This window comes from Kogia breviceps, chromosome 4 (genome assembly GCF_026419965.1).
Source record: "Kogia breviceps isolate mKogBre1 chromosome 4, mKogBre1 haplotype 1, whole genome shotgun sequence".
Classification (NCBI taxonomy): domain Eukaryota; kingdom Metazoa; phylum Chordata; class Mammalia; order Artiodactyla; family Physeteridae; genus Kogia; species Kogia breviceps.
The window spans coordinates 162,600,022-162,625,476 of NC_081313.1; the positions used below are offsets into that span (position 1 = coordinate 162,600,022).

At 38.0% G+C, this 25,455-nt stretch overlaps 1 protein-coding gene across 1 annotated transcript in view; it reads left to right on the forward strand.

Annotated features, from left to right (window-relative positions):
* TENM2 (teneurin transmembrane protein 2) overlaps window positions 1–25,455 on the forward strand; it is a 3,844,234-nt gene that overhangs the window by 2,162,980 nt on the left and 1,655,799 nt on the right. The window contains exon 11 of the mRNA XM_067032280.1: window positions 8,379–8,448. The gene's annotated coding sequence lies outside the window, so the exon portion shown is untranslated. The remainder of the gene's footprint in view (window positions 1–8,378; window positions 8,449–25,455) is intronic.

Genomic DNA, 25,455 nt, shown 5'->3' on the forward strand with positions numbered 1-25,455 from the left:
AGATAAAATGATGGAAATAACTGCCAAGGAGCAGAATAAAGAAAGAAGAATGAAAAGAATTGAAGACAACCTCAGAGACCTTTGGGACAACACTAAATGTGCCAACATTTGAATTATAGGGGTCCCAGAAGAAGAGGAGAAAAAGAAAGGGTCTGAGAAAATATTGGAAAAGATTATAGTGGAAAACTTCCCTAGCATGGCAAAGGAAATAGTCACCCAAGTCCAGGAAGCACGGAGTGTCCCATACAGGGAAAACCCAAGGAGAAACACACCAAGACACATATTAATCAAACTAACAAAAATTAAATTCAATGAAAAAATATTAAAACAAGCAAGGGAAAAACAAAAAATAACATACAAAGGAATCTCCATGAAGTTATCAGCTGATTTTCCAGCAGAAAACTCTGCAGGCTGGAAGGGAGTGGCAGGATGTAATTAAAGTGATGAAAGAGAAAAACCTACAACCAAGATTACTCTACCCAGCAAGGATCTCATTCAGATTTGATGGAGAAATCAAAAGCTTTTCACACAAGCAAAAGCTAAGAGAATTCACCACTAAATATGCTTTACAACAAATGCTAAAGAAACTTCTCTAGGTGGGAAACACAAGAGAAGAAAAAGACCCCCAAAAACAAACCCCCCAAATTAAGAAAATGGTAATAGGAACATACATATAGATAGTAACCTTGAATGTAAATGGATTAAATGCCCCAACCAAAAGGCAAAGACTGGCTGAATGGATGCAGAAACAAGACCCTTATATATGCTGTCTACAAGAGACCCACTTCAGATCTAGAGACACATACAGACTGAAAGTGAAGGGATAGAGAAAGATATTCCATGCAAATGGAAATCAAAAGAAAGCTGGAATAGCAATACTCATATCAGATAAAATAGACTTAAAAATGAAGACTGTTACAAGAGATAAGGAAGGACACTACATAATGATCAAGGGCTCAGTCCAAGAAGAAGATATAACAATTATAAATGTTTATGCATCCAACGTAGGAGCACTTCATTACATAAGGCAAATGCTAACAACCATGAAAGGGGAAATTGACAGTAACACAATAATAGTAAGGGACTTTAACACCCCACTTACACCAATGAACAGATCATCCAAAGAGGAAATAAATAAGGAAACACAAGCTTTAAATGACAGACCATGTAGATTTAATTGATATTTATAGAACATTCCACCTGAAAGTGGCAGAATACACTTCTCAAGTACATACGGAATGTTCTGTAGGATAGATTACATCTTGGGTCACAAATCAAGCCTCAGAAAATTTAAATTGTATCAAGCATCTTTTCTGACCACAATGCTATGAGATTGGAAATCAATTACAGGAAAAAAAAAAACTGTTAAAAACACAAACACATGGAGGCTAAACAATGTGCTACTAAATAACCAAGAGATCACTGAAGAAATCAAAGAAGAAATTTAAAAAAATACATAGAGACAGATGAAACAGATGACAACAAAAACACGACGACCCAAAACCTATGGGACAGAGCAAAAGCAATTCTAACAGGGAAGTTTATAGCAATTCAACCTCACCTTAAGAAACAAGAAAAATCTCAAATAAACAATCTAACCCTACAGCTACAGCAGCTGGAGAAAGAAAAACAAAGAAAACCCGAAGTCAGTAGAAGGAAAGAAATAATAAAGATCTGAGCAGAAATAAATGAAATAGAAACTAAGAAAACAGTAACAAATACCAATAAAACTAAAAGCTGCTTCTTTGAGAAGATAAACAAAATGGATAAACCTTTAGCCAGACTCATCTGAAAAAAAGGGAGAGGACGCAAATCAATAAAATTAGAAATGAAAAAGAAGAAATCACAACTGACACCGCAGAAATACAAAGGATTATAAGAGCCTACTACAAACAGCTGTATGCCAATAAAATGGGCAGCCATGAAGAAATGGACAAATTCTTAGAAAGGTACAATTTTCCAAGACTGAACCAGGAAGAATTAGAAAGTATAAACAGACCTATCACAGGTAATGAAATTGAAATGGTAATTAAAAATCTTCCAACAAACAAAAGTCCAGGACCAGATGGCTTCACAGGAATTCTGTCAGACATTTAGAGAAGAGCTAACGCCAGTCCTTCTCAAAGTCTTCCAAAAAATTGCCGAGAGAGGAACACTCCCAGATTCATTCTATGAAGCCGCCATCACCCTGATACCAAAACCAAAGAAAGATACCACACACACATACAATTATAGACCAATATCACTGATGAACATAGATGCAAAAATTCTCAACAAAATACTAGCAAACAGAATCCAACAACGTATTGAACGGATCCAACACCACGATCAAATGGGATTTATCCCAGGGATGCAAGGATGCATCACTATATGCAAGTCAATCAGTGTGATACATCACATTAACAAATTATGGAATAAAAATCATAGGATCATCTCAATAGATGCAGAAAAAGCTTTTGACAAAATTCAACATCCATTTATGATAAAAACTCTGCAGAAAATAGGCATAGAGGGGACCTACTTCAACATAATAAAGACCATATATGACAAACCCACAGCAAGCATCATACTGAATGCTGAAAAACTGAAAGCATCTCCACTAAGATCAGGAACAAGACAAGGATGTCCACTCTTGCCACTCTTCTTCAACGTAGTTTTGGAAGTCCTAGCCACGGCAATCAGAGAATAAAAAGAAATGAAATGAATACAAATTGGAAAAGAAGTAAAACTGTTGCTGGTTACAGATGATATGATACCATACACAGAGAATCCTAAAGATGCCACCAGTAAACTACTAGAACTAATCAATGAATTTGGTAACGTTGCAGGATACAAAATTGATGCACAGAAATGTGTGACATTCCTATACACTAACAACGAAAGATCAGAAAGAGAAATTAAGGAAACAATCCCATTTACCATCGCAACAAAAAGAATAAAATACCTAGGAATAAACCTACCTAAGGAGGCGAAAGACTTGTACTCAGAAAACTATAAAACACTGATGGAAGAAATCAAAGATGACATAAACAGGTGGAGAAATATACCATGTTGGAATGGAAGAATCAATATTGTGAAAATGACTATACTACCCAAAGCAATCTACAGATTCAATGCAATCCCTATCAAACTACCAATGGCATTCTTCACAAAATTAGAACAGAAATTTTTGCAATTTGTATGGAAACACAAAAGACCCTGAATAGCCAAAGGAATCTTGAGAAAGAACAACAGAGCTTGAGGAATCAGGGTCCCTGACTTCAAACTATACTACAAAGCTACAGTAATCAAGGCAGTATGGTACTGGCACAAAAACAGAAATATAGATTAGTGGAGCAGAATAGAAAGCCCAGAGCTAAACCCATGCACATATGGTCTATGAGAAAGGAGGCAAGGATATACAATGGAGAAAAGACAGCCTCTTCAGTAAGTGGTGCTGGGAAAACTGGACAGCTACATGTAAAAGAATGAAATTAGAACACTCCCTAACACCATACACAAAAATAAACTCAAAATGGATTAGAGACCTAAATGTAAGACTGGACACTATAAAACTCTTAGAGGAAAACATCAGAAAAATGCTCTTTGACATAAACCACAGCAGGATCTTTTTTGACCAACCTCCTAGAGTAATGAAAATAAAAACCAAAATAAATGGGACCTAATTAAACTTAAAAGCTTTTGCACAGCAAAGGAAACCATAAGCAAGACGAAAAGACAACCCTCAGAATGGGAGAAAATATTTGCAAATGAAACATCAGACAAAGGATTAATCTTCAAAATATACAAACAGCTCATGCAGCTCAATATCAAAAAAACAAACAATCCCATTAAAAAATGGGTGTAAGACCTAAATAGACATTTCACCAAAGAAGTCATACTGATGGCCAAGAGGCACATGAAAAGATGCTCAACATCACTAATTATTAGAGAAATGCAAATCAGTATTACAATGAGGTATCTCCTCACACTGGTCAGAATGGCCATTATCAAAAAATCTAGAAACAGTAAATGCTGGAAAGGGTGTGGTGAAAAGGGAACCCTCCTGCACTGTTGGTGGGAATGTAAATTGATATAAGCACTATGGAGTACAGTATGGAGGTTCCTTAAACAATTAAAAATAGAGCTCCCATATGACCCAGCAATCCCACTGCTGGGCATATAACCTGAGAAAACCGTATTTCAAAAAGAGTCATGTACAACAATGTTCATTGTAGCACTATTTACAATAGCCAGGATATGGAGGCAATCTAAGCATCCATCGACAGATGAATGGATTAAGAAGACGTGGCACATATGTACAATGCAATATTACTCAGCCGTGTAAAGAAATGAAATTGAGTTATTTGTAGTGAGGTGGATGGATCTAGAGTCTGTCATACAGAGTGAAGTAAGTCAGAAAGAGAAAAACAAATACCATACGCTAATACATATATATGGAATAAAAAAAAATTGGTACTGATGAACCTAGTGGCAGGGCAGGAATAAAGATGTAGACATAGAGAATGGACTTGAGGACATGGGGTCGGGGGAGAAGCTGGGGCAAAGTGAATGTAGCATCAACATATATACACTACCAAATGTAAAATAGCTAGTGGGAAGCAGCAGCATAGCACAGGGAGATCAGCTTGGTGTTTTTTGACCACCTAGAGAGGTGGGATAGGGAGGGTGGGAGGGAGGCCTAAAAGGAAGGGGATATGGGGATATATGTATGCATATGGCCGATTCACTGTTGTACAACAGATACACCGTATTGTGAAGCAATTATACTCCAATAAAGATCTATTTTTTAAAAGTTATATGTATTTTTGACCTCAATAAAATATAAAAATTAAATGAAACAACAACAACTTACAACTGAAACCTGAAACTCCTACAGTATAAAATTATTAACTGCAGTCTAAGGTATCTGTATTATACAACCACTAACAGCATTTGGGGGATTTTGTTTCTGTTTGTCAACTCATAACCTCCCAAGAAATTTATTGGTTTCAACAAAGATGGTTGTCTAGCCCACGAGGATCCCAGTGTTCGTCTTAACTCCTCAGTCTGTTTTCTGACCCTGTCCCTGCAATCTAGGTTTGCCACCAGCAAGAGCAGGTGCCTTGGCTTTGTCAGTGTGACAGCTCCCATCCCCACTAAGATTCTTAGCATTTCATTTGTATTGTTGTGAAAATCCACCGCCTCCAATTTCTCCCTTTCTTACCCTTTGTATCTTAACTCCAGTGATGTTCTGTTTTTATAAGTGTCAGTGAATTCACTGGGACTTCCAAAGCCTCAATTCTAGTCATACGTTTTGGGGAAAATTGGTGACAATGCTTATTGCTCCTCTTTTGCTAATTCTTTTCACATTAATGGAAGAATGTCTGGAAAAAGATAAACTAATACATTAAGATGATCCAAATAAGAAATTTTATAAACTTTTGCTTATATTAAAATAGGGTTCAGTAAATAGACTTTTAATTTACCACCATAGGAACAATGCTTTCTTGAGTTTCCACAACTTGATGCCTCACTAAGAGCTTTATATACATACACACACACACACACATATGTGTATATATATGAAATAATGTATTATGTTATCATTATGCTGTGTGTTTATGTTTATAATGTAATGCATTATGTTATCAGAATTTCCTTTTTGGTAAATAGGAACAATATCTGTCTCCCAGGGCTTTGCCACAGTACTGACATAATGCTTATTCAAAGAGCTTGGCACTTGGGTAATAACTTCAGTAGGTTGCTATTGCTATGATTTTGATTTGCTGTTGTTTCTCTCATTCTTACTTGATAGATGAGGAACCTATTTCATAGAAATTAACTTCCTTCAAAAAAGTTAATCTAATATGACAAGGTTCAGATTTGAATCAAAGAGTGAAATCCTGGTTTCTGGAACCATTTCCCTTCTAACTTCCACCTAGGCATTTTGATTGTTTTACTTTTTGTTCTGTTTCACTGAGTCAGTCATATGCCTTCTTAAGTTCTGTGCCTTATGCATGCTGTGTTTCTTTCTTTTTTACTTTTCTTTCTTCCCCCCAATCTACTCGTTTTTTTCCCTAGCACAACTGACTGCTTCTGTCCAGTGCACCTCCTGCAAGGGCGGGGAATGGGGGAATGAGGTTAGGAAATAGCCTGTGAAGCATTCTCTTTTCACACCTTGCCTCATTTCTCACCCCTTCTGCCTGTTGTAGATCTCTGCATTGATTTTCTCTATCATATGTGGCAAAAAGTATGTTTTCTTATTTAAGTTGCAGTTGTGGAGAACATACTGTCTTAGAATTCTCTCAAATACATGATACATATTTTTATTGTTGTTTTCGTGTTTATCAATAAAACTGGAAAATTAAATCCCATCATCACAAGTGCCAGAGGACTTAGGGCCAGGACCTGACTAAAGTGAATGAGGTGCCCAGGGTGCAAAATTTAAGGAGACCTGTCCTGTGAATGTCATGCAAGTGGAGAATCTCGGCACCTCTGAGCAAGGGCCTGCTTCAGATTTGCACCATAGCAGCTTCACTTGCTTCCCCTAAGCCCAGGCCCTAGGAGTATCCAGGCATTTTTTTCTTAGAATTAGTTTCCTTAGATCATTCCTGGATTGAGAAGGAGGGCACTTTTTTACTTTGGCTTTTTCATAATAATGGGCTTAATTTACAGCCCTCTTGGAATTTGCTATGGCAGGATAACAAGTTTAAAATCAGACAACGTGCTACCAAAGGCCAGGTGTTCAAAGTATAATAAACACCTCCCTGAAGATTAGAAAATGAATATTTAACTGGATGACTCCATTTGATTTCCTTCATTCATTTTTTATTATTTCAGTGAAAACCTTGATAGAAATCATATTGACAGGATTTTAATATTTTCTAGTAAATGAAACCTGTCATTCTTATGAGCTTCTCTCTTGACAGTAGCATTTTGTAAACTCTGGTGGCCAGTGATTTTCTCCCTAAGTTAAGAATAAAGGAATTCCTTGCACCTTGAACATCAAGAGTACAAAATTTGTCTTGAGAGGTTGATGATTATGAGGAAACCAGTTGTATTAATTAGGTCTTGTTTATAAAGAGCCTGATGATTTTTTTAATAGGAAAACAAAATAACCTCATCCATGAAAGCTTTAAGTGCTTAATTATTGTTATCTTCCTTTCAAAGGCAAAGAAAACTATCATGCCCATCAAAACAGTTTTATGCAGAGAGTTTCAGTTTCCTTCTTGAAAAACTAGGCCCAAGAAGCAAAGCTGTCTAGAGCTGACATTCATCAAACATTAGCGGTTAGTACAGTTACTTTGGAAATAGGGGCCAACATATCTTTCTTTTTCCTCTGGGTTTATTTCACAATTATAGTTCCAGAAATGTAGTGAGAAGCATTTTAGAGCTCCAGTATCAGATTTTGCTAAGTATTTTCCAGTGGTCACAATTGACAGTTTTCATTTGATTGCTTATCAGAACTCAGAGAAAAGTCCCAAAGTTATGCAAAAGCCTGATAAATCATCAGGTTTCTCTACACTTGCGCATATCCCTAAATGTTGTCACCTTCATTTTCACGCTTATGCTTGGAGAGGGCCCAAATGTAATTCTGTTGTTGCTATTGTTTCTAACTTGTGTTACCAACATTAGGGAGATTCACAAGTATGTTACTGTTGTTTGTTGTAAATTCTCTAAGATTCTCATGGAAGATTGAACCCAATATAAAGGCATACTCAGGGGATATCGGCACAAAATAAGGTGTCCTGTTTTGCAGCTTTCATAATGCTTGTTTCATTGCATTCCTTTGCACTAGATTGAATTAAGTCTGAACCTAAGATAAATAATGACTTGATGATTATCTCTCTATAAATGATGAAATGTATACAGTCACCCAACAGAGAGGCAAATAAATAGCTTGGGAGGAAAGCAAAACTATTAAAAGCTAGAGATGTGGTTTTTAAAAAAAAGTTAGTTTGCTTTTTGTTTTTTTAAAAACATTTTTTTCTTTACTTTCCATATCATGTTTGTTAATGGTTATAGTGACAGGCATTGCATTTCAGAATCTGCTCAAATTCTCATGGAAGCAGCAACTGAGACAGAAGAAAACTGACTCTATCGGGTTAATCTAGTATTTCCAAACTTAGTTTAGATCAAAAAAGAATCCCAAGATTTCCCAGTGAATGGGGATCTTGGTTTTATTAATGCAAAGCTCTTCCATCACCCACTCCAGCATGATGCTTCTGAAATGCAGAAACCTGTCAGTTCTGAGATAAACCTGTAATCCACATCTGTCCTTGGTGTTAGGTGGGCAGATCTTTTTGGTGTGGATATTTCCTATCACTTATTCTCAGCACTACCTCTGTGTCTGAGGTAAGCTGATAGCTTTAATCGATGCTCTTCATGTCTTCCAGGTTCAACGAGGACATCCAGACGGCTCTGTGTGGTGTTTTGAGAGCAGCCCCCGTTGAAGCTCTTCTCCAGGTAATCCCCTGGAATGACAGCGCGTGTGTCATAAATCAGAAGCCCGCTTCTGGGTTCACCCAATCAAAGCATCTGTGAATGCTTGCTCCTAAGTGAATATGCAAATCTGAAGTAGCCTCATTTGGTATTTTTCTTGTTCGCGGTCAGGATTCTAACCTTCCTTGCTGCTCACATATATGGGGGGAAAAAGGCATGCCAACAGCTGCTCCCTCGCTCCTCCCAGGCTAAGTTAGTTATCCAGGGCCTCATTATGCTCTCAGTTTATCACTTATCATAATTCTATTCCTTGATTTCATCTCTAGGCCAGGAGTTTCTTGCTGATAAAGATGGTGCCTTAATCATTTTGTAACCCCCAGGGCCTGACATGTAGGTGCTTAAAGAAAGTTGTTTAAATGATTGAATGAACTGATAACAGAAAACTTGAAAAAAAAATTATATTGATATCCATACACATCATAAAGTCCACCATCTATGACTCCGTCAAGTTTTGATTTTATATGTTTACATTTTTCATTGGTGTGATTTTACTTTCCAGCTAATCAACCATCCTGACTTGGCTATTCTGTTAAATGCACACATGAGCATGTGCCCTTTTCCTTTGTTGTATGTATTACACCTTTGCACAGGAGAAAGAATGTTCATATTGGAGGGGAGACTTAACGTGTTCTAATGAGGCTGTCTCAGAGACGGTGGTTCTCACCCTGAGAGTTCTTCCTGTCACCCAGTGTGTTTCAGCCGAAGTGTTAGCCAGTTGGTGAATGAGATTTTGGAAAAGTTCCAAGCTGTAGTTCATTATGTGCTTTTTCGAAGCTCAACTGTCTTTGCTGTCTTTATGGATGCCTTTTCTCTCTTTAGTACGTGGTTTGTTTTGCTTTTTTGAACATCTAACCTTATTTACAGTTTTCTTTCATAAAATAGAAGTGTAATATAATATCAAGGCACATTGCACTAGATTTGTTCAAAGATTTTAAAAAGGCAATGAGATAACATATGTAATAGCGCTCTGAAAACTATAAAGAATCCTGCAAGTAAAAGGAATTTATCATTGTTTATTGTCGTTCATTTTACTTTTTAAAAAACATATGGGAATGTCTGACTTTTGAACCTGTGACATGAGACAATTTTGTATTTTTTTTGTGGAGTTTTTGGTCTTTTTTGTTTTTTTTATAAGATGGCTTGTTTATGTGTATGTATATATGTGTGCTTTCTAGAGATTTCCAGGGTTTTTTTTTCTTTCTTTTCATTTATTTCACTTTGGTTTTGCTTGTTCATGCCTACAGAGAATAAACTTTATGATAAAGCTGATACTTCAACTCTAAAAATGACAAGTCTGTGGGATTTGGGGAGGAGGGGTTAGGAAAAAGAACAAGCTGAGGAAAAATTAAATAGTTCCCAAAGAGAGCTTTACTTACTGCAATATAGTCCCAAAGGAAATTGCTATAATGTAAAAGACTTGGAATAAGAACTCTTGATATTAGGTACATGTAAGCTATGGTCAGAGGAGCTAAGAAATTTATGAGTTGCAGATAATCTCAGTTGCTGTGTTTGAAGACATTTCATTGGTGAATTCTGAAATGGAGTCCTCTGTTGGATAGATACTTTGGCAGCCTCAGTATTATTGATCCATTGAAGACAAAGAGGAAAATATTCTGATCGTTATGTTAAGAGTTTGCTTCCTGGGGAAGGTAGGCAGTCTCATGCTTCCTAACTTTTCATTGCAATTGCAAAGCCCGCCTAGGAAGACAGAGGTTTGAATTATTAAAGAAACTGAGTTTTCTAGCCATGAAGCAGAATTTTCAATATTCTGCAAATTTTACAACATCTTGTTTGAAAATAAACATTTTCCCATCACGTTTAGAGACAGAATGAAAGATAATTCACTCAAGTGAGAAAAGTTAGCCATGACGCTAAAATTCAATTGAATATATTTAAGATGTAACTTGGATTTTAGACACTTGTCTTAAGAATTGGTGATTTATAATTTGAACAGCTGGCCTACTGTTTGACATTATGTCAATTCCAAAATAATCTGTGGGGAAAATTAATGTTGTTATTAATACTTTAAATCTTTTTGTCTAGATAAGCTGGTATAATAATAATTAAGTTTTCAACTCATACGTGAATTTTTTTCCTTAAAACATCCTATTTTTGTGTTATGGCACGAATTAACTCTTTGTTAAACAAAAGAATAAAGCATGGTATATAGCATGGGGGAATAAGCATTTCACTTCTTTCCTGGATGACAGTCTAGCTAGTGGCTAAGGGTGAGTGTTTTAGAGCAATACAGGCTTGAGATGAAATCTGTGTTGACCATTTTTCTAACAGTAAAATACTGCCCAGCCGTTTAACATATTCAGGTTATAGTTTCTCAACCTGTAAAGTGAGAAGTATGCTAGAAACCATCTTTTGACCTTGTCATCATGATTAAATCAGGAAATAGATGGTAAACGGAGTAGTGTCTGGAACACAATAGATACTTTAAATATGTTGGATGTTCATTTATTCCAGTAACTCTATGAAAGATACAGTGAAAAAAGGTAGAAATTTGTTTGACTCAAATGCTATGAGCTTCTGCTGAGCTCGTAAGATATATCCAAAGTAGAACCTTTTATTTGTGTGATGACACGTCTGTAAATATATTTTGATCCCAATGTTCTTTGGATTTGTAGTGAGGCCTGGCAGTACATAAGTTCCAAGAGAAGTAAAAGTGTGACGAGGTCTTCTTTCTGCTTTGACTGAAGTGCTCGTTAGTGCCTGCTAATGAGAAAAGCTTAGGTCAGAAGCCAAAAGAGTACTACTCTCTTGGTAAGAAATGGGAGAGGTCAAAAAGCCAAGGTCAAAAATCAGGGATCCAGGTGAAATCGTGACTGTGGATAACCTAGTGTCAAGAACCAGGTAGCCACAAGCAGAAGGTACACTCTCTGACGGGGGAAAGAAATGAGCACAAATTGTCACAGTTGGAATGAATTAAAACTGTGTTCCTTGACATCAATCAGAATATCATTAGAAGCATTTCCTTTGTAGTTCCAGTAAAAAGTTAATCTGAAGCATGCACTTTTTTTTGATGCCAGATAATAGACAAATATGGCTTTCAAAGCAATATGCCTATATATAAATATGAAAATATTTGCCTGATGGAATGTGAAGATAGGTATTCTACTTGTGATGCCTTGTATGAACAAATGCCTCAGTTCATGTTTGGGTTTGATTTGCTCATTTGTTCATTCACTCATTTATTCATACATTTTTACATATTTTGTTTCTGTTAGATAACTTGATCATGCCATAATATTTTTCTGCCAAATGTTTCATTTTCACCACAGTATGCTGACGTGTTTGTTCTGCTTTCTTTCATTTATCCCTTGCAGCCAAAACAGAGACACTCTCTCTGTTTACAGAGCAATGTGATCACTGGTGATCAGGGTATATTTTCCTGCTACCATGCTTGCCCCTCTGCAGTGCAGTTCTTCTCCATCAAACATTTGGAGTGATCCTTGTGAAATATGTCATTCCCCTGCCTAAAACTCTTTATTCACTTCCTCTTGGTCTCAGAAGAAAATCTAACCTCTTCACCTGGACCTAAACAGCCCAGCATAACTTGCTTAACCCTCCAGCCCCCTGACACACCTCTCTCCTGCTTGCTCACCACTCTCCAGCCAAAGTGAGCTGCTGCTTTTCCTGGAATATCCCAGTCCTTCTTCACCCTGAGATTTCTATGCCTCAACAGAGGGCACTTGTCCTTATCCTTCAGGTCTCAGTTCAGATATTACTTAATTAGAGAGGGCTTTTTTGACCAACATATGTTGTTCTGTCATCAATCCATTTATTATCATTAGAGCATTTACGCAATCTACCATTTTTGTTTATTTTTTTATTTTATTTTTTTTTAATTTAATTTTTTTTTTTTTTTGCGGTACGCGGGCCTCTCACTGTTGTGGCCTCTCCCGTTGCGGAGCACAGGCTCCGGACGCGCAGGCCTAGCGGCCATGGCTCACGGGCTTAGTTGCTCCGCGGCATGTGGGATCTTCCCGGACCAGGGCACGAACCCGTGTCTCCTGCATCGGCAGGCGGATTCTCAACCACTGCGCCACCAGGGAAGCCCCATTTTTGTTTATTGATTTAATTACATTACTGTGATCTCTTTTGACCCCATTTATATATATATCCTTCATAAGATTAAAGACTTTTTCTGTCTTGATTGTGATTCTATCCCCTGGAAGCAGAAAAAAAAAAAAAAAAAGTTTAGCAGTTGGTAGCTGCTCAATAATATTTTTTAACAAATAAATTAATACATCATAGCTTTATGATCTTGTCACTGTCATAGTTCATGATCTTCCTTTGTGCTTTGAGTTACTCAATGTTTATTGAGGAGTTAGCATATGAAAGGCACTTAGACCTTGGGGAAGTACAGATTAGTAAAGACTTGTTTCCTTCCTTCTGTAATAGGGCTAACAAATAGGGTGTTGCTTGCTTTGGTGAGTTCCTGGATTGCTATGTGTAGAAAGATTCTGGGGCTATGTCTCAACACAGTAAAGGATGCCAGCAGCACAGTATAGAGAAGAGGAAATACTCATGTCATAGATTGGCCATTCCTGATTAACTAACAGAATCAGCACCTTTTCAAAACACCTTTGTTATGGAAAAAAAGTGACTTTTTGTAAGTTCCTCTTATGTGCCATGTTACCTTTAGCCGTAGAACTTTTTTGCACAGGCAGAAATCACCCCACTCCTGTCCACCTCCTGCTCCTCTTTATGGGTCCTTTACCTAGTAGTCATGTTAAATATCTCAGCAAAGAGCTCTCCTTCAGGGATTCGTCCTCTGACTACCTCTCTGCCTTCCACTGACTAGGCTAATTCTTCTGCTCTACATTTTTCTGGCCCCCTGGACTTCTGTGTATAGCACTTAGCATTGTCATCGTACGTGGATCAGTGCCCTTAGTGGATTAATGTCTGTCTCTCACACTGGGCTGTGAACTCCATGAGGACCAGACTTTGTTTTGCTCACTATTTCCAGTACCAGCCACCTGAGATTACACTGTTTCCTTTGGAAACTCCCTGTTAATACAATATTATTGCTGATTCCAAAACACTGTATCTAATATGACATATTTTCTTTTTAACATCGCCCTTAATGATTTTGATACATTCTCACTGCTAGGGTTTTGTGCTTGTATCTAGAGATGATAATTTCATCAAGTATACAATTTTTAAATATATGACAATAAATGATTAGGAAACAGAGAACTACAACCATAGGTATTTGTACCACACAGAAACGGGTAGAACTTTCTCAGCCTAACGAAATCTCACCTCTTCAGCTTAGCATCATCCAAATGCTTTTGCCTACATTATTCATCACCATTTCCAAATTTCTTTCATGTGTTACATCATGGAGATTAGCAATTAGAACATTCCTTATCCAGATAGAGAAAACAGTGCCAAGAAACATTTTTCCTCCCCTCAGGCTGCCTTGTGTCCTCTCTCCCCAAAACCTTTTAGAAAAAAAAAAAAAAAAAAAAAATTGAGTGACTTGCTTCACTTATTAGCTGATTTTGCTAACATTTTTAAAAAACAATTGGGCTTCCCTGGTGGCGCAGTGGTTGAGAGTCTGCCTGCCAATGCAGGGGACATGGGTTTGAGCCCTGGTCTGGGAAGATCCCACATACCACGGAGCAACTGGGCCCATGAGCCACAACTACTGAGGCTGCACGTCTGGAGCCTGTGCTCTGCAACAAGAGAGGCCGCGATAGTGAGAGGCCCGTGCACCGCGATGAAGAGTGGCCCCCGCTTACCGCAACTAGAGAAAGCCCTCACACAGAAACGAACACCCAACACAGCCATAAATAAATAAATTTAAAAAAAAATAAAATAAAATAAAAACAAGCTCCAAAAGCCCCTTACCTCTTGCTTTTTAAAAGGTAAATATGTGAAATGAACTAGATACTTACACTTTCAGAGCCAGCCACTTCTGTTTATAACCTTGAGGTTGCCTTTGATCCTAAATCAGCTTTTAATTACCATTGTAGTTACACTGGTGAAAAAAATAATTCTGTTATTTCCAGAACACAGCAAGGATATGACCAGTACTATCTCATGAGTACAGTTATTTTAAGGCTTTTATTACTAATTATAGTTGGTTTATTATAATTCATTGTTCACTGGCCTCCTAGGCTATTAAGGTTCTATTCAGCTGCTATTCCTCTGAGATTCCATGACTCCAGGAGTAGCAGGGTTCCTATTTGCAAGAGGGTGTAATTGGCCTCAAGGGAGATACTTAACTTGGTGTCCTATGGAATGTGTTACAAGAGGATGCATTATTCCCAACTCTAAGAAGAGGTTAAGAATGTAAAGAGAATGGTACATGAACCCTTTAACCATTACAAACAGACAGAAGCAACAGTGAAACCATTCAATTATCTATCTACTTATTCAGCTAGCTAGCTATCTACAGCCAATAGTCACTTTGTACTAGATTTCACTTTATAAATTTTTCCTAACTGCTCAATTCTCAGCCCACCCTCATTTCCTCTTTTGCAAACACAAAAAGTAGTAGGTACTTTAATATTCCTATGCAATTCATTTATTCAACAAACATGATTGAGCTCCTACTATGTGCCTGGGACAACTTTTGCAACTCATGCAAACTTTATTAGCAAGCAGACAAAGATAGTCATTCATCCTTTTCTGTAAGCTTGAGGAATTCCCACTCTATTAGGTATTTTGACAAGCGGTTGCATGAAGAATTTGCAACAGCGCTCTGATGGCATGATCACCTAGTGTTCTAATTGAATCAAGTTAACAATCCTTCCATGGGTTTGAAATGGGGGAAGGGCAGGAGAGAGTATAGGGTTGTGGACTAAAGATATTTCTCTAATTGTGTTGGGCTGTGAGGGTGGCCGTATTCTTTCTGTTTCACCCTGTTTATGCAAGGGCAGACGCTTTAGGCACCCCCAGAGTTAAACTTTACTCTTTTCATAAGTAAAAAACTTATTTTCAAACACTTTATCCTAGTTAAAAAATCATCTAGTGAAGATTTATGCAGGGATATTTACAATACTTGTCTTAGCCATCCGTGGATCCCTGATTGAAGTCTTCAGATGGTAGCTAGTCTTCAGTGGACTATGCATTTCTGATTAAAGTACATAAAATGTAAACTAATGTTTCCAAGAGAGTGAATTCAGTACACAGGCCATTATATCCCACTGTCTATACTGAAATATTTTTAAGTAAATTACAGGCAACATTAAAGAGAGGTTGGCATCTCACTCCCCGCCTGGATACTTGCTGAGATACAGAATTAGTAGTCTTGCTACAGGACTGCAGTGGGAACAGAGCCAAGCAGAGCGAGAGAAATCTTGGAAGAGCACAGCACACCTGGAAACCAAATCCCAGCAGAGGCCACCGCACGCAGTCAGATCAGACCAAGCCAGAACAAGACGTGAAGCATCCCTGCCAGAATTGACTGGCTTATTCCGTTAAAATCGGCCCTTATGCCTCTCTCCTCCCTTTTAGACTAACCCTGGACAGCTAGAACTAGAAGAGGATAGGAGGAGATGAAAAAAACAAACACAAACAATCAACAGCAAACACAACTTGCTTTCTTCACCCAACCTGTCCCCACTCTAGGACCCTAATAAGTTTGAGATTTACTTAGTGACCCAGAGAAGATCATTGTTCCAATGGATGAATCCTAGGATTTAAACTGGTCTGGAATCAGGTGTTTCCTTATAAGCTGTTTGTTTATTTTATTGTGGTAATACATGCATAACATGAAATTTACCATTTTAACCAAGTGCTGGTAACTAAGCATGGAATTCAGTGTCAGTACGTTTCTATCACTGTGCAACCATCACTGTCATCCGTCTCCCTGACTTTTTAATCTTCCCAAACTGAAACTTTGTACTCATTAAATACTAACCACCCATTACCCTCATCCCCAGTCCCTGGTAGCCACCATTCTACTTTCTGCCCCTATGAATTTGACTACTTTAGGTATTTCATATAAGTGGAATCACACAATATTTCTCCCTTTATGACTGGCATATTTCACTTAGCATAGTGTCTTCAGGGTTCAACCATGTTGTTCTTTTATGTGTCAGAATTTCCTTCCTTTTGAATAATATTCCTCTGTGTGTGTGTGTGCACATTTTGTTTATCCCCTCATCTATCAATGGATACTTTGTTTCCACGTTTTGGCTATTGTGAATAATGTTACTGTAAACAGAGATGTTCAGATATCTAATTTCTCCACCTTCTCACCAACACTCGGTTTCTGTTTTTTTTTTTGGTAGTGGCCATTCCAGTGAGTCTCATTATGATTTTGATTTTCATTCCCCTAATAATTAGTGATGTTGATCATCTTTTCGTGTGTTTCGTAGCCATTTGTGTATCTTCTTTGGAGACACGTCTATAGAAGTACTTTGCCCATTTTTAAAAATATTGTTTTTGTTGTTGTTGAGTTCTAAGAGTTCTATATATATCCTGGATATTAATCCTTTATCCGATATATGATTTACAAATATTTTCTCCCATTTTGTGGGTTGCCTTTTCACTTTGTTGATGGTATCCTTTATATACAAAGCCTTTGGAGTACAATTTGTCTAATTTTTTCTTTTGCTGCCTATGCTTGTGCTGTTTAATCTAAGAAATCTTTACCAAATCCAATCTCATGAAGTTTTCCCCATATGTCTTCTTCTAAGAGATGTAAAATTTTGCTCCTACATTTATGTCTTTGATCCATTTTGACTTAATAATTATATATACTGTAAGGAAAGGGTCTATTTTCATTCTTTCATATGTGCATACCTAGTTTCCCAACATTATTTATAAAACAAAAGACTGTCCTTTTCCTACTGAATGATATTGACAGCCTTGTTAAAAATCATATGACCATTTATGTGAGGGTTTATTTCTGGGTTCTGTATTCTTTTCCATTGGTCTATATATCTGTCTTTATGCCAGAATCACTGTTTTGCTATTTGCCTGTTTTGTTTTGGTTTTTTATACAGCAGGTCCTTATTAGTCATCCATTTTATACACATCAGTGTATACATCTCAATCCCAATCTCCAGTTCATCCCACCCCCACCCCCTGCCGCTATCCCCCCTTGGTGTCCATACGTTTGTTCTCTACATCTGTGTCTCTATTTGTGGCCTGCAAACCAGTTCATCTGTACCATTTTTCTAGGTTCCACATATCTACGTTAATATACGATATTTATTTTTCTCTTTCTGACTTACTTTGTATGACAGTCTATAGATCCATCCACGTGTCAACAAATGACCAATTTCATTCCTTTTTATGGCTGAGTAATATTCCATTGTATTGATGTACCACTTCTTCTTTATCCATTTGTCTGTCGATGGGCATTTAGGTTGCTTCCATGACCTGGCTATTGTAAATTGTGCTGCAATGAACATTGGGGTACATGTGTCTTTTTGAATTATGGTTTTCTTTGGGTATATGCCCAGTAGTGGGATTGCTGGATCATATGGTAATTCTACTTTTAGTTTTTTAAGGAACCTCCATACTGTTCTCCATAGGGGCTGTATCAGCTTACATTCCCACCAACAGTGCAAGAGGGTTCCCTTTTCTCCACACTCTCTCCAGCATTTGTTGTTTGTAGATTTTCTCATGAAGCCCATTCTAACTGTTGTGTGGTGATACCTCATTGTAGTTTTGATTTACATTTCTCTAATAATTAGTGATGTGGAGCAGCTTTTCATGTGCTTCTTGGCCATCTGTATGTCTTCTTTGGAGAAATGTTTATTTAGGTCTTCTGCCCATTTTTTGATTGGGTTTGTTTCTTTAATATTGAGCTGCATGAGCTGTTTATATATTTTGGAGATTAATCCTTTGTCTGTTGATTCGTTTGCAAATATTTTCCCCCATTCTGAGGCTTGTCTTTTCATTTTGCTTATGGTATCCTTTGCTGTGCAAAAGTTTTTAAGTTTCATTAGGTCCCCTTTGTTTATTTTTGTTTTTATTTCCATTACTCTAGGAGGTGGATCAAAAAAGATCTTGCTGTGATTTATGTCAAAGAGTGTTCTTCCTATGTTTTCCTCTAAGAGTTTTATAGTGTACGGTCTTACATTTAGGGCTCCAATCCATTTTGAGTTTATTTTTGTGTATGGTGTTAGGGAGTGTTCTAATTTCATTCTTTTACATGTAGCTGTCCAGTTTTCCCAGCACAACTTATTGAAGAGACTGTCTTTTCTACATTGTATATCCTTGCCTCCTTTGTCATAGATTAGTTGACCATAGGTGTGTGGGTTTACCTCTGGGCTTTCTATCTTGTTCCATTGATCTGTGTTTCTGTTTTTGTGCCAGTACCATATTGTCTTGATTACTGTAGCTTTATAGTATAGTCTGAAGTCAGAGAGTCTGATTCCTCCAGCTGCGTTTTTTTCCCTAAGGACTGCTTTGGCTGTATGGGGTCTTTTGTGTCTCCATACAAATTTTAAGATTTTTTGTTTTAGTTCTGTAAAAAATGACATTGGTACTTTGATAGGGTTTGCATTGAATCTGTAGATTGCTTTGGGTAGTACAGTCATTTTCACATTATTGATTCTTCCAATCCAAGAACATGGTATATCTCTCCATCTGTTGGTATCATCTTTAATTTCTTTCATCAGTGTCTTATAGTTTTCTGCCTACAGGTCTTTTGTCTCCCTCAGTAGGTTTATTCCTAGGTATTTTATTCTTTTTGTTTCAATGGTAAATGGAAGTGTTTCCTTAATTTCTCTTTCAGATTTTTCATCATTTGTGTATAGGAATGCAAGAGATTTCTGTGCATTAATTTTGTATCTGGCAACTTTACCAAATTCATTGATTAGCTCTAGTAGTTTTCTGGTGGTATCTTTAGGATTCTCTATGTATAGTATCATGTCATCTGCAAACAGTGACAGTTTTACTTCCTCTTTTCCAATTTGTATTCCTTTTATTTCGTTTTCCTCTCTGATTGCCGAGGTTAGGACTTCCATAACTGTGTTGAATAATAGCAGTGAGAGTGGATGTCCTTGTCTTGTTCCTGATCTCATAGGAAATGCTTTCATTTTTTCACCATTGAGAATGATGTTTGCTGTGGGTTTGTTGTATATGGCCTTTATTAGGATGATAGGGTCCTTCTATGCCCATTTTCTGGAGAGTTTCTAACATAAATGGGTGTTGAATTTTGTCAAAAGCTTTTTCTGCATCTATTGAATGATCATATGGTTTTTATTCTTCAATTTGTTAATATGGTGTATCACATTGATTTACCTGCATATATTGAAGAATCCTTGCATCCCTGGGATAAATCCTACTTGATCATGGTGTATGATCCTTTTACTGTGTTGGTGGATTCTGTTTGCTAGTATTTTGTTGAGGATGTTTGCATCTATATTCATCAGTGATATTGGTCTGTAATTTTCTTTTGTATTATCTTTGTCTGCTTTTGGTATCAGGGTGATGGTGGCTTCATAGAATGAATTTGGGAGTGTTCCTTCCTCTGTAGTTTTTTGGAAGAGTTTGAGAAGGATGGGTGTTCGTTCTTCACTAAATGTTTGATAGAACTCACCTGTGAAGCCATCTGATGCTGGACTTTTGTTTGTTGGAAGATTTTTAATCACAGTTTCAATTTCATTACTTGTGATTGGTCTGTTCATATTTTCTATTTCTTCCTGGTTCAGTCTTGGAAGGTTATGCCTTTCTAAGAATTTGTCCATTTCTTCCAGGTTGTCCATTTTATTGGCATAGTGTTGCTTGTAGTAGTCTCTTAGGATGCTTTGTATTTTTGTGGTGTCTGTTGTAACTTCTCCTTTTTCATTTCTAATTTTATTGATTTGAGTCCTCTCACTATTTTTCTCGATGAGTATGGCTAATGGTTTATCCGTTTTGTTTTGTTTTGTTTTGTTTTGTTTTTGTGATATGCGGGCCTCTCACTGCTGTGGCCTCTCCCGTTGCGGAGCGTAGGCTCCGGACGCGCAGGCCCAGTGGCCATGGCTCACGGGCCCAGACACTACGCGGCATGTGGGATCCTCCCAGAATGGGGCATGAACCCGCATCCCCTGCATTGGCAGGCAGACTCCTAACCACTGCGCCACCAGGGAAGCCCTGTCCATTTTGTTTATCTTCTCCAAGAACCAGCTTTTAGTTTTATTGATCTTTGCTATTGTGTTCTTTGTTTCTATTTCATTTACTTTTGCTCTGATCTTTATGTTTTCTTTTCTTCTGCTAACTTTGGGTTTTGTTTGTTCTTCTTTCTCTAGTTCCTTTAGGTGTAAGGTTAGAGTATTTATTTGAGATTTTTCTTGCTTCTTGAGGTAGGCTTATATAGCTATAAACTTCCCTCTTAGAACTGCTTTTGCTGCATCCCATAGGTTTTGGATTGTCGTGTTTTCATTGTCATTTGTCTCTAGGTATTTTTTTATTTCCTCTTTGTTTTCTTCAGTGATCTGTTGGTTATTTAGTAACGTAGTGTTTAGCCTCCACGTGTTTGTGTTTTTTTCATTTTTCCCCTTGTAATTCATTTCTAATCTCATAGCGTTGTGGTCCGAAAAGATGCTTGATATGATTTCAATTTTCTTAAACTTACTGAGGCTTGATTTGTGACCCAAGATGTGATCTATCCTGGAGAATGTTCCGTGCGCACTTGAGAAGAAAGTGTAGTCTTCTGGTTTTGGATGGAATGTCCTATAAATATCAACTAAATCTATCTGGTCTGTTGTGTCATTTAAATCTTCTGTTTCCTTATTTATTTTCATTTTGGATGATCTGTCCATTGGTGGAAGTGGGGTGTTGAAGTCCCCTACTATGATTGTGTTACTATCAATTTCTTCTTTTACAGCTGTTAGCAGTTGCCTTATGTATTGAGGTGCTTCTATGTTGGGTGCATATATATTTATAATTGTTATATCTTCTTGGATTGATCTCTTGATCATTATGAAGTGTCCTTCCTTGTCTGTTGTAACATTCTTTATTTTAAAGTCTATTTTATCTGATATGAGTATTGCTACTCCAGCTTTCTTTTGATTTCCATTTGCATGGAATATCTTTATCCATCCCCTCACTTTCAGTCTGTATGTGAACCTAGGTCTGAAGTGGGTCTCTTGTAGACAGCATATATATGGGTCTTGTTTTTGTATCCATTCAGCAAGCCTGTGTCTTTTGGTTGGAGCATTTAATCCATTCATTTTTAAGGTAATTATTGATATGTATGTTCCCGTGACCATTTTCTTATTTGTTTTTTGTTTGTTTGTTTGTTTGTTTTTTGATTTTTGTTTTTTTTGCGGTACACGGGCCTCTCACTTCTGTGGCCTCTCCTGTTGCAGAGCACAGGCTCTGGACGTGCAGGCCCAGCAGCCATGGCTCACGGGCCTAGCCACTCCGTGGCATGTGGGATCTTCCCAGACTGGGGCACGAACCTGTGTCCCCTGCATCAGCAGGCGGACTCTCAACCACTGCCCCACCAGGGAAGCCCTTGGGTTTGTTTTTGAAGGTCCTTTTCATCTCTTGTGTTTCCCACTTACAGAAGTTCCTTTAGCATTTGTTGTAGAGCTGGTTTGGTGGTGCTGAATTCTCTTAGCTTTTGCTTGTCTGTAAAGCTTTTGATTTCTCCATTGAATCTGAATGACATCCTTGCCAGGTACAGTTATCTTGGTTGAAGTTTCTTCCCTTTCAGCACTTTAAGCGTATCATGTGACTCCCTTCTGGCTTGTAGAGTTTCTGCTGAGAAATCAGCTGTTAACCTTATGGGAGTTCCCTTGTATGTTATTTGTCATTTTTCCCTTGCTGCTTTCAATAATTTTTCTTTGTCTTTACTTTTTGCCAATTTGATTACTATGTGTCTCGGCGTGTTTCTCCTTGGGTTTATCCTGTATGGGACTTGTTGCGCTTCCTGGACTTGGGTGGCAATTTCCTTTCCCATGTTAGGGAAGTTTTCGACTATAATCTCTTCAGATATTTTCTCAGGTCCTTTCTCTCTCTCTTCTCCTTCTGGGACCTCTATAATGCGAATGTTGTTGTGTTTAATGTTGTCCCAGAGGTCTCTTAGGCTGTCCTCATTTCTTTTCGTTCTTTTTTCTTTACTCTGTTCCACAGCAGTGAATTTCACCATTCTGTTTTCCAGGTCACTTTTCCGTTCTTCTGCCTCAGTTATTCTGCTATTGATTCCTTCTAGTGTAGTTTTCATTTCAGTTATTGTATTGTTCATCTCTGTTTGTTTGTTCTTTAATTCTTCTAGGTCTTGTTTAACATTTCTTGCACCTTCTTGTTCTTTGCCTCCATTCTTTTTCTGAGGTCCTGGATCTTCTTCACTATCATTATTCTGAATTCTTTTTCTGGAGGGTTGCCTATCTCCACTTCATTTAGTGGTTTTTCTGGGGTTTTATCTTGTTCCTTCATCTGGTACATAGCCCTCTGCCTTTTCATGTTGTTTTATCTTTCTGTGAATGTGAGTTTTGTTCCACCAGCTGCAGGATTGTAGTTCTTCTTGCTTCTGCTGTCTGCTCTCTTTTGGATGAGGCTGTCTAAGATGCTTGTGCAGGTTTCCTGATGAGAGGGACTGGTGGTGGGTAGAGCTTAGTGTTGCTCTGGTGGGCAGAGCTCAGTAAAACTTTAATCCATTTGAATGCTGATGGGTTGGGCTGGGTTCCCTCCCTGTTGGTTGTTTCGCCTGAGGCAACCCAACACTGGAGCCTACCTGGGCTCTTTGGTGGGGCTAATGGCAGACTCTTGGAGTGCTCATGCCAAGGAGTACTTCCTAGAACTTCTGCTGCCAGTGTCCTTGTCCCCTCGGTGAGCCACAGCCACCTCCCGCCTCTGCAGGAGACCCTCCAACACTAGTAGGTAGGTCTGGTTCAGTCTCCCCTGGGTTCACTGCTCCTTTCTCTGGGTCGCGATTCGCACACTACTTTGTGTGTACCCTCCAAGAGTGGAGTCTCTGTTTCCCCCAGTCCTGTCGAAGTCCTGCAGTCAAATCCTGCTAGCCTTCAAAGTCTGATTCTCTAGGAATTCCTCCTCCCTTTGCCAGACCCCCAGGTTGGGAAGCCTGACATGGGGCTCATAACCTTCACTCCAGTGGGTGGACTTCTGTGGAATAAGTGTTCTCCAGTCTGTGAGTCGCCCACACAGCAGTTATGGGATTTGATTTTGCTGTGATTGTGCCCCTCCTACCATCTGATTGTGGCTTCTCCTTTGTCTTTGGATGTGGGGTATCTTTTTTGGTGAGTTCCAGTGTTTTGCTGTCGATGATTGTCCAGCAGCTAGTTGTGATTCTGGTGTTCTCACAAGAGGGAGTGAGAGCACATCCTTCTACTCTGTCATCTTGGTTCCAGTGTGTTTGTTTTTTAATATATGACTGAATAGAAGTTATAGAATTTGCCCAAGATGCCTGGTAAGTAATGGGATCATGGAAGGAAGACATTGGGCTTCCCTGGTGGCGCAGTGGTTGAGAGTCCACCTGCCGACGCAGGGCACATGGATCCTTGCCCCAGTCCGGGAAGATCCCACATGCCACGGAGCAGCTGGGTCCATGAGCCATGGCTGCTGAGCCTGCGCATCCGGAGTCTGTGCTCCGCAACGGGAGAGGCCAAAACAGTGAGAGGCCCGTGTACCGCAAAAAAAAAAAAAAAAGGAAGACATTGAGCAGTATGATTAGAGGCAGTGATTTGAAAAAATTTGAAGTTATTTTTAAAAAGTAAAACTTAATTTTAATACCCGAACAAGTTGGAACCCTTTGTATTGATCAGCTTTTCTACATTGAAACTGCAAAGCAAACAAACATAAACCTCAGTGGCATATGATGTTAAGCACATAATTGACATGTAACTCTGCAGGTTGGACACTGGCTTTTTCTAGGTTGGGTGATGCTGCTCAGCTGTGGTCACTCTGCTCCACGTGTCTCTTTTTTCTTCTCTTAAGACCAGAACACTAAAGTGATCTTCTCATGGAGAAGACAGAACCCTAAGAGGGCAAATAGAACAAAGGAACCTCTTAGGCCTCAGGCTTGTAACTGTCACACTGCCGGTTTTATCTCATTTTGTTGTCTAAAGCAAATCCTATAGCTGGATCCATTGCTAGGAATAGATAATTATGGTCCATCCCTTTCTCTAGAAGAGTGAAAGTTTACATAGAAAAGGGGGAAAACTTAAGTCACCTAGACCAAGGTCCTTGATAGGTTTTAAAATAAAAAATTAACTTCTTTTACTATTTTATCTATGATTTCCTTTAGGGGAGAATGGAAACTAAAGTTTAATTTAAAGGAGGGAGGGGAAGTGGTAGAGGAAAAAAAAAAAAAAAAAAAAAAGAAGTCTCTACCTCCTGTGGTATGTTTGAATTCATCTTCATTAAATGTACAAGGGTTGCTACTTCAGTGCGCACATGTCTGGTTTCCTTACAAATTGAGAACTACTTGAGGCCAGATGCCTTATTATCATAAAAATACTATTACTAGTAAATAATGTTTATAAAGCACTTACCATGTGCCAGACTCTGTGCTATATGCAGTCCAAATAGTATTCTATTTCATCGTTAAAACAACAGTCTTAAGTAAATGATAGAATCCTCATTTCACAGATAGAAAATTAAGGCACAGAGAAATTTCATTACTGGGCAAATTATACAACTTCTTTATCTGGGAGCTATTGCTGAGTAGTAAATCCATAAGTGTACATTAGGGCAGAACTACCATAATGCAGGGGAATGGGACACTATTTTTAATAACTGTCCCAAGGTAAGTTTTCCAAAGGGAGAAAAATTATATTTGTCAGAAATGCTATAAAGCAAAAAAAGTACATCAAAGCAATGATAAACAAAGTGAAATAGTCAATTATATTTGATGCTGAACATTGTAAATAATTCACAACTGCCCATTGGTATAAAAGTAATCCATTGGTATACAAGTAAAGGCAAGCTATAGACTCTCTTGGAAAGAGACCTACTGCTGCTATATATGTGTGTGTGTATATATCTATCTATATATATTTTTTTCTTCTGCTTCTCAGGTTTTCTTTCACATATATTTTGGAT